Here is a 10,540-nt window from a genome sequence, read left to right as displayed (position 1 = left end):
CAGTCAAATATTTTGCACCAAATTTTAGTAGGTATGTTTATGTTCCAGAAATGTCTTTTTATTGCATATAGGGCTCTGCGAGCTTTTTCTTTTAGTGCATTCACTGCCATGCTGAAACTCCCTGATGCAGTCATAATTAAGCCAAGGTAAGTGTACTGCATCGTGTGTTCTAGGGCGGTGCTGCCTAGATTGAAATGGTATCTGTGTTAATGACATCTGGGCTTCTTTTGGAAAATCATGATATTTGTCTTTTATATTTATATTTGTCTTTTAGATTTACTGTCAGGGCCCAGTGCTGACAGTATTTCTCTAGCAGGTCCAGCTGCTGCTGTAGCCCCTGTGCAGTGGGAGACACCAGCACCAGGTCATCCGCATAGAGGAGGAATTTGATTTCTTTCTCATGTAGAGCAAGGCCAGGAGCTGTAGACTGGTCCAACTGCACCGCTAACTCATTGATGTAAATATTGAACAGTGTTGGACTGAGGCTACAGCCCTGCCTTACTCCTCTTTTTTGAGTGAAGGATTCTGTAATTCTGTCGCCAATTTTCACAGTGTTTTTGTTTTCAGAATACATTGTGTTTATTAACTGGTATACTTTACCCCCTACACCACTTTGTAAAAGTTTATAATTTAATCCCTCATGCCAAATTGAATCAAATGCTTTTTTGAAATCAACAAAACAAGCAAATATTTTTCCTTTTTGTGTTTGGTTTACATGTTTAGTTATTAGGGTGTGTAGGGTGTAAATGTGGTCCGTAGTGCGGTAATTTGGGAGAAATCCGATTTGATTTTTGCTCAGGACATTGTGCTCCATAAGGAAGGTTACAATTCGATCATTGAGAATAGTGTTAAACAACTTCCCCAGACTACTGTTCACACAAATGCCTCTGAAATTTTTAGTGTCCAATTTATTTCCACTTTTGTATATGGGTGTAATAAACCCTTGGCTCCAGATGTCAGGAAAACAGCCCGAACTTAAGGTGAGGTTGAATAGTTTGAGCATTGCTCTTTGCAGCTCAGGGGTGCTGTTTTTAATCATTTCCCCTCTAATATTATCAGGGCCGCAGGATTTTTTATTTTTCAGCTTTTTCATTTTGGATTCAAGTTCAATTTGAGTAATTGGGAAATCAAGTGGATTTTGGTTGTCCTTGACTGCCTTTTCAAGAGATTGTAATTTTGTCATGATTGTTTTGTAATTAGAATTTAATTCTTGGGGCGTAATGTCTTTGTATACATTTTCAAAATGTTTTTTCCAGATTTCTCCATTTTGAATGGGTAGGTTTTGTGGTTTAGATTTATTCAGATTGTTCCACATTTCCCAGAACTGATTGTTCTTAATTGATTCCTCAATTTTATTGAGGGTTTTGTTAGTGTGGTTAATTTTTTTCTGTCTTAGCAGCCATTTGTAGTGCTTCAGTGTTCCATGGTAGTCTTGTCGAATACATGCATGCTCGGGTTGGTGGTGTTTAAGGTTTGATAGATGTCTCAGTTTTTTCCTGAGTTGTTTACATTCATCATCAAACCATTTTTCTTCTCTTTTGTTATTTGTTTTTCTTTTGTGAGATGTTTGCATGGCAGCTACATCTGCTGCTTTTAGAAATATTTGATTTAATTCATCAGTGGCTTTATTAACACGAGCTTTGCTGATTTCAAATGGTTTTGAATTGTAACATTCAATGCATTCTTTTAATTCTGGGGAGTATAAAGCGTTAATAAAATGTCCTGGGCTGTCACGAGTCCATCTAAATCTTTTGTTTAGTTTGAATAGTTTACTGGACTCAATTTTTGGCTGCTTTATGATTTTAAGGAAGATGTTAGTCTGGTTATGGTCTGATAGTGGAGTTTGCTGCCTGACAGTGAATGCTTTGAAGGAGGTGGGGTCCATGTCAGTGATTGCATAGTCAACTACACTAGCTCCAAGAGCTGAACAATACGTGAACCTCCCTAAAGAGTCCCCTCTGATCCTGCCATTAAGAATGTACAGACCTAAGACCTTGGGTGAGGGGTGGGGTGGGAAGGGGGTTGTTACCTGTCACCTGTCACCTAGAAGTCTACTGCATAGCAAGTGCAGTATGTCTTTAATTTCTCCCAGTTCTGTGGGTTTAGGTGCAGTTGTTTGAGCTACAGCAGCTGCATAGCTCTGAGGCCTTTCCTTTTGGGGGGGTCTCCTTGTAGCGAGGGCACTGGGCTTCTTTTGCATGGGGGGTCGGTGTGTGGTTCTCCTCGTTTGGTTCATGGTGGGAGAGTGAGGGGCTGCTGGTCTCTCCTCCCGAATATGTAGGGCATGACGAGTGGGTGGGAATGGTGGTTGATGCTGTGGTGGCGGGACATATAGAGGGGTGTTGAGGTTGCGATCCAGTGCACAGTCTTTAAGGGATTTTGCAAAGGTTCCTATCCTGTCCTTGTGTAGGTGGATCCCGTCATACATATCCCTCAGGCTGATGGTGGGGTGCTGTGCCATGTGCACATTGGGAAGGGCTGCACATCCTCTGAAGATATCCGCATTGATGCCGTTGATAATGTGGGGTGGTGCGTCATATCTGGGTAGAAGTGTTGAGATGACTATGCATGCATTGGGAAATGTGCTACTGGCCTTCGCTGCTACGTTGCATAGTGCCTCAGCAGTACCTCTGTGTAAGGAGCGCAGGTCGTTGGTGCCAGTGTGGATAATTATCACCTGTGGGTTACCTAGAGTATTTTTACGGTTTGAGTCCATCAGTAGGACTACCTGCGGTCGATTATCTGCTGGTCTGCTTGGTGAGGGTGATGCATCTGGTGGTGTGTTGTGGGGAGAGGGTGAGGCATTGGACAGTGCAGGTCTGCTTGAGGGTATTGCTGGTTCTTTGATGGGTGTATGTGCATCTGGATGACTATCACGCCGTCTGTGTGGCTGGGAGACAGTGCATAGGCTTGGTGGTTATCCTGGTGTTCTGTGAGCTGCTGCAGCTGTCTGGTGAAGGAGATTTTTTGGCTTTCTGTTTGTTTTTTTAGGGTGAGTACTTGTTGCCTTAAGTCTTTATTGTCATCCTGTACCTCCTTCAGAGTTGTCCTGAATGCAGAGGTGATTGATTTGATTTCAGCTTTTAGTTGCTGGACCTCATCTCTGAGGTGCTGGACCAGGCTGGTGTTATTAGACTCAAGGAGTTTGGCCTGTGTTTGCTCCAGTGAAGTCCAGCTCCAACAGAGCCAGGCTCTCTCTCAGGTGCCTGTCATGAGAAGGGGAAGGGGGGGCTGCTGTGGGCAGAGGGGCTGTGCCTCTGGGCTCTCTCCCTCAGAGTCTGAAGAGTCTACAGCAGCACAGCCTTTCTCCTTAGCCACCTCTGCTTTCAGCTGGGGGAACATTTCCTCAAAGGTTATCAGGCTGGTCTCATTACCTTGTAGTAGTATTGTCCCTTTGGTGTAGTATATCACTGTGAGCACAGGATTATCTGTGTCTAAACTGGCATCACTACATATAGTGATCCTTCCACCACGACCAATACCTTCCTTCACTGTAAACTTGTGTTTTCTACATATAGTTGATTTCCACTCTGAGATAGAGTTTGTATGAAAGATTAGATTGTTTTTTATTTTCTTGCCTTTGTTATAGGTATAATCACAATAAAGTGTGTCAGTATTTTCTTGAAGTAGTTTTTCCTTGTACTTCTTTTTAGCTTGTGAAGTTTTGCAACTGGTGGGAAACTCCACCTCTGTGCTCTGCCCCAGCATGGTTGCCATGGTAGCCAAATGTAACAAAATGTTGCAATTCACCATATTCACACGGCGGCCATCTTTCTATGACGTCATGCTCAGGGTGGGAATCCTCTGGGGAAGTCCAAACAAATAGCTCAAAAACTGTCAGCTGTCTGGTGTTTGTGATTAGCCCAATTATGGCAAGATGGTCCAAAAACGTAACCTATCTACCAGCCTTGACATGCCAAGAAATGGAAACATGGACAGATGAACAGGTCAGCACCCCTAAATGAATTAAGAAAAAAAGGATACACAGCAACTGGATTGAACGTTATATCCACGATGTTAAAGGTAAGAGGATATGGCTAACTGCTAACTTAATACCACTTTATTTATTAACTGGGTTGCACCGATAAACCTGTATTAAGGCACGGCCTTGTCTGTCATTTCTCCTCAGAACAACTCAGGCTTGTATTTAAACCAGCCTGATTTTAGTTGCCAGTGAGACCGTTTCACGTGGATATACTATTGAATTTTGAGCTCTAGGTAACGTAAGTGTTATCATTAGCCTTAAACTGCCGACAGAGATGTAAACTTCTTGTGTCACAGTGGAATACTCTGTTAGCCGGTCAGGCTGTCTTACTAACCAAACTAGGTTATAGTTTATGTTTTTTTTGTGCAACCCACGTCGTAGCTTAATTTATCTCCCTATTTATTCTTTCATTTTATTGGCTTATTTTTGCGGAGATTTAACAAAGGCGAAGTTGTCTACTAATGCAAGTTATGTTCTGCTTTCAGTCAGGGTTGAGGAGGGTGGGACTAATGCCAATATCGTCAGGGTCAGGGCGAAGGCATCCCAGTATGTTTAAAAATGAGCCAGCTTACAGGGTACAGGCTAATGATGTCAAATTAGCACACTATATATTTTTTCCCTAGACGAACTTAACACTTTGTGTGGTCTGAGCAACAGGCTTTGCATAAAGACTTAGCCATAAACAAGTTTTAAATATATATATATATATATTTTTTTTTTCAGGTTGAATTGATCAGCGGATTCAACAAACCAGCTGTGGCACTGCTCACACCTTGTTGGCCTCCTGTATACTCTTGCTCATTACTCTAAATTAGGATACAAATCAGTCCCCCTAACCAAATGTAAAACCTCCTTACCCCAAACTTGGCACATCCCTTCTTGAGAATTAGGCCTAGGGCCCAAACCTGTCACTCTTAAAAAAATTAACAAGGTCAAATCCAACAAGACCTACAGTTGTCACAGTTGAGTAAAAAAAGATTATGGCCATGGCCTACTTGAAATCAAATGCCCAAACCAAGAGAGTCAAACTGCTCATACCTGAGAACAGTGGATAGAACCTTTTCCTTCAAGCATGGCCATGAATATCACTCACAAGTCATGGGACAGATGGCTCTTACAGGAGCAAAATGGTTTATTTTTTTGTAATGTGCCAGGAGGATTACTATCTGGAGAGAGTGCACTTTGATGCTGTCTTATTAAGTGCCCCATTGTTATGTACATAAACTATCATTAAAAATGTATTTCTTCATCTGTAGCTACTGTATTCACCTTATTGATGTCCATGTTGTAAGCTAATGTAGCATCAACATTTTTAAAGCCAAAGTTTAAATGCATTACAAGTAAAATAACTACATTGTGTTGCTTTAGAATCTATTCAGTTTATTTAATTTCCAGTTAAGAATGTGAAATGTCATGACTGACATAACTCCATGCCTAAAAGATGCAAAAAACATGCCCTCTGCCATTGGCTGAAGGGACAAGAACAATGATCTGTGTCTCATAGTCCTATAAAAAATAATATAATAAGTATAGAATAGAAGAAAACAGAAAATAGACACCTTTTATTTTTACTGTACAATACAGAGATCAGCACAATGTTAATGCACAAGGAAAATAAATTGCTGTATGAGTCTTTTGTGTACAAAGTATTGCTAATACTGTAGAAAGTACTATAGTAACAACACTGTAGAAAAAGACTTCATGTTTCATAATTATTCACCCGAAATCCAGTGTAGAATGTCAAGAACTATGAATCATTTTTGCTTCAAGTTGAAACAGGATGCCTTGAGGATGGTATTCTCCTGCGTAAGGTGGGCGATCTCCTTCCGTGATGCTTCTAGCTGCTCTTCCAGTGACCGAGAGTTCAGCATAGTCATGGTCAGAGTGGGGTGCTGGCTTAACAACTTGGTCTGCACTATAGGAGACAATGACAAATCAAAAACGTTAAGTTCCAACTGCATGTGTATCACTTAAGTTGTATAGTATACCATGTAACCTACTACATTGAATTTGTTTCATTAATGGAGATGACATGTTATACCCTGCTGCTACACATAGCCTATGTCTTATGCAGCAGCTGTGTGATATTTTGCAAGATGGATATAGGCAATATACTTTATACGTGTCTTACCCAGTGTCAACTCCAGCCAGGTCTTCACTTGCATCTTCTGTCTCTCCAGCAGGTTCATTGCTGTGTATGTAATAATAAAACATTAGTTCTTGCAAAACTGAATGAATCAACTCTTTGTAACAGACCTAGGCTAAACATGACATTAGGAGACGTGTGAAACAATTTTCACTAACTGACCTCTCTCCCTCTAATTCGCATTGGTCTTTTTTATGAGTCGCTTTTGTCCGCCGAACAGGACACTTCCTGGCAGGAGGCACGTTTTTCCAGCCTCATCATGGTGCACAAAACACTGCTCAGTGAAATGTTTGGCACAAACTTGTGTTGGACGTAACGTTAATCTCCACGAACAACAAACAGCCTGCCCGTTAGCTGCAGTTAGCCTACGTACACAGTGACCAGGGCTTTCCCTGAAGTCAGCAAAAGACAAGCTCACTGCTTGAGACGTGCCATTTCTATCAAGGCATCATCGTAACGTTACCATACATAAATAAAACGACATCATGTTTGCGTTTGATCTAACAAGTAGCATGATAGCCATTGTGTAACGTTATCTTTATAACTAACATTAGCCTGAGGTTAAGCTAACCGGTTGGCTAGCTAGATAATTATGCACTTACCTGGAAAAATGTACCGATGTCTCTTCTAATTTTTGAAATCCACTCTCTCTTCAATCTGGTGTCTGTCAGGAACCGGTGGAACGAACGTGTTTTGTTTTTTTCCCTTCTTTTGTAGTCGGTACAATCCACAACATCCATACACAACTGTACAGAACTCGAACTTCCCACCCTGAGCATGACGTCAAAACAAGATGGCCGCCGTGTGAATATGGTGAATTCTCAACGGCTCTGCTGCTGCAGCAGAGAAATGTCTGTTGCTAGTTAGCTAGCTAGCTACAGTTATCTGGCTGAAGTTAGTAGACTACTGTAAGTCTTTTTTTGCCGTGCAGATGGCCGTCGGGCAGAGTTGCCAAGGCCTACCTTGCTGCTGTTCGAAAATGTTGTCGTTTCTGATTGGATTTGATTCTTGTTGAAGGCCGGTTGCTTTCTCTGGGCTTGTTGTCCACTTTTTGAGTAGTCCAGTTAGTCCAAATTAGCAGTTATTCCAGGCTTGTTTATTTTCTGTTCTTCTTCCATATAGTTGGCATATATCCATTGGCAAGATCATCTACTACTGTTTATGTTCAATTATTTTAGGTTATTTTCTAAATTCTGTCCATTTGTAGTCCAAATTTTAAAATATTTTTAGGAGCTCATTTTAGTTGTAACTCTCGGAACTCTCGGAACTCACACACTCTCCAACCAACTCTGCACAGATATGTGTGCATGTTTGTGTGTTTATGACTATGTATGTCTATGTGTAATTTGTATGTTTATGTGCCTCTGTGTATGTTTGGAACTCAGCATGTGTGTGTGTATGTGTGTGTATGACTGTGGGTATAAATGTGTCTGTTAGAGTTAGCAAGTATGTGTAGTGTGTGTGTGTGTGTGTGTGTGTGTGTATGAGTGGATGTTTGCTGTTTGTGCATGTTTGCACCTCTGTGTATACCTGTCTCTGTGTTATTGCATCTCTGCAGGGCCTGTGTATATCTGCTTGTGCTTTTGTGTGTATAAGTGTGTCTCTGTATGCAGGCAGGTCTGTGTATCATGTTTGTGTGTGTGTGTGTGTGTGTGTGTGTGTGTGTTAGCAGCCCTGCAGTGTAGCGTATGGCATGTTTTGGTTGTCAGCTGCATAAGACCACACTTTCTTCTTAGCTAGTCCGAGCCGATAACATCAGAAAACAGTTTTCGCTTTGGGGCTGGGTATGACACACACTCACACACACAAACACAGAGAGAGAGAGAGAGAGAGAGAGAGAGAGAGAGAGAGAGAGAGAGATTCACAACTCATGCGATCATACAAACATACACTCACACTCAAATGCACACACTGAAAAAGACAGACACAGACACACACACACACACACACACATACACACACACACACACACACACACACACACACACACACACACACACAGAGAGAGTAAAGCCTATGGTACGGCTCCCCGTCTCGTCCGCAAGCCGCTGCACTGGTGAGCGTGGCGAATTGCGTCATTTTAATGCATGCGTCCGCGTCTTTGAGTCGAATCAAATTTAAGACCGCACGCCAAAGTGACGCGTAGACTGGGCGCATGTGTGAAACGGAACTGCTGTAAACACTCCCCTCCAGTAGGTGGACCACATAGAAGAACAACACTTAAACCTAGAAACAAACCTAGACAAAAGAAGACTTGTTTGGTTACCATAACGATGATGGAGCAGAGTGCCTGTCCTCAGCTTGCCTGGCTTTGAGTTACGTGGAGACACCCGACATGGAGTCAACCGACCGGACGTAAAGCCACAATCCACAGATACATTCTTTAACATTATATTTAACGGTTACTTTACCATCTATGGTGTAGAACCCAAAGTATTTCAAGACACCACATTTTAGATGAGTTGGGGACGTAATTGTCCGCTCAGGCTGGCCGTTCTGTGTGTTATCTTTCATTGTCGAAACAGGGTGGCTGCATGGGCTCATTGTGGCTACTGGCTATTATATTGGCTTGATTTGGTCATGAGCCCTGGATCATAGAGCACTGAATGAGATGGCAAACAATAAAATAAAACGAATCATAGACTGTAGAAATGCGCTACACAGCACTAAAAACCGAATAGTTTATTTATAGTTTGACTATGGATATTTCACGTCATGTTCGAATAAAAAGTGACAGCCCTACTCCCTGCATAGAAAGCTGACATGACTTTGGATTAAATGCATCTTTTAAAAATGAGCGTAGCCTAGCACCTATTACTGAACAATGCTGAAATCAAATCTCGAAACTCGCCTGTTAACACCGGATAATGCATTATCATAATAATAATAATTGAAGGAATAACCTAGGCTACCTCTCGCTCTAAATACACCCATTATCACAGTGAGACATTATACATTATGAACACAAATACTTCAAAACTTTTATTGACATGTCATAATTACAGGTTTTTGGTTAATACTTTTTGGTATGAGGCAGGTGTGAAGACTCAATACAAATTTAATTGAGGACATCTGTACGCACAACTCTTTCTTACCATGACACTGCTGTGTTTAGAAAAAATGTCTTTACTTTGTATCGCACAAATATTGCTGACCTCGCGGCACAGAGTCACATAGCTATAGGCATTATAGCTTTATTACTTAGCTATAGGCTAAGTAGCCTAATAAGCAAGTAGGCTAAGCTAGTCTCTCAGCTATACCAACAGGTGTGCTGTGTGTGTTCTGGTACTGTAGATGATAAATGGAGCGATGCGATGGGCCATCTTATCAAACTTCCCAGCAGACAGGCAAACGTACTCGTGGGTCTTTTTCCTTCATCAGCTCTTCCTTCATTCAGTGCTGGCACATCCCACGTTCTTCTTTTCTTCAGGCGTTTCAGGCTTCTTTGGTGGTTGTGTCCTACTTTCAGGCTCGACGTACCGCCCCCAGTTGGTGGGGCAGAGTATCACAGTTAATCCGTGGTGCGCAGTCGCTAATCTTAACGATTTAATGCGCATTCAGGACAGAGAAGTTGGAGTATGCTTCACGTCCACGGCAAAAATGCGCAAATGTGACGCAGGACCATACCAGAGCCTTGACACACACACACACAAACACACACACACACACCACACACACACACACACAGAGAGAGAGAGAGAGAGAGAGAGAGAGAGAGAGAAAGAGAAAGAGAGGGACACACACACACACACAGAGAGAGAGAGAGACAGAGAGAGGAGACTATAGCCAGAGGGCAGTGGGAGATGGCTGACAAAGACCAGTATCTCATCAAACAATAAAACAACTTACTGTGTCCCAGAGGTCTGCAACCCATGGAGCATGGAGCACAAGCACTCTCTCTCTCTCTCTCTCTCTCTTCCTCTCACTTGCTTCCAGCTACAACAACTTTGCTGCTCACGTGGCCATTAAACAGCATAATACTTCATGGCAGGATGGGGATCCAGCTCTCCATACACACAAACTCTCTCACTCACACACACACACACACACACACACACACACACACACACACACACACACACACACACACACACACACACACACTAGTTAACTCACAGTCACGCACACACACGCTTCCATAAATACACATTTAGGATTTTCAAAAAAGTGTTGAAAGACTCATCTGTTTAACTTGTACCTAAGAGTGGAGAGAGTGCAGGCACTCTGAGCTGAACTGCTATGCTCTTCTGTGGGATCAAAAGGGCAAAAACACACTAGACTACACCCACAGACATCAAGCCAATCATGGATGAGTGGAAATCAATGTATTCAACAAATAAAGACAAGAGGTCTCAAACCGGACAACCAGCCAGACTGGACTAACCTGCCTCTCTCCATCCTTGAGAGAT

At 42.2% G+C, this 10,540-nt stretch overlaps 1 long non-coding RNA gene across 1 annotated transcript; it reads right to left on the bottom strand.

Moving 5' to 3' along the window:
• Positions 1-5,811: 5,811 nt before the first annotated feature.
• Positions 5,812-6,820, bottom strand: LOC125299778. Its single transcript, XR_007194444.1, has 3 exons — positions 6,734-6,820; positions 6,117-6,176; positions 5,812-5,900 (listed from the first exon to the last, which is right to left on the bottom strand). It is a non-coding gene; the product is annotated as an uncharacterized LOC125299778 (long non-coding RNA).
• Positions 6,821-10,540: the final 3,720 nt, after the last annotated feature.

Source organism: Alosa alosa, chromosome 8 (genome assembly GCF_017589495.1).
Source record: "Alosa alosa isolate M-15738 ecotype Scorff River chromosome 8, AALO_Geno_1.1, whole genome shotgun sequence".
NCBI lineage: Eukaryota > Metazoa > Chordata > Actinopteri > Clupeiformes > Clupeidae > Alosa > Alosa alosa.
The sequence above is the reverse complement of the archived record's forward strand: the minus strand, read 5'-3'. Positions and strand labels throughout refer to the sequence as shown.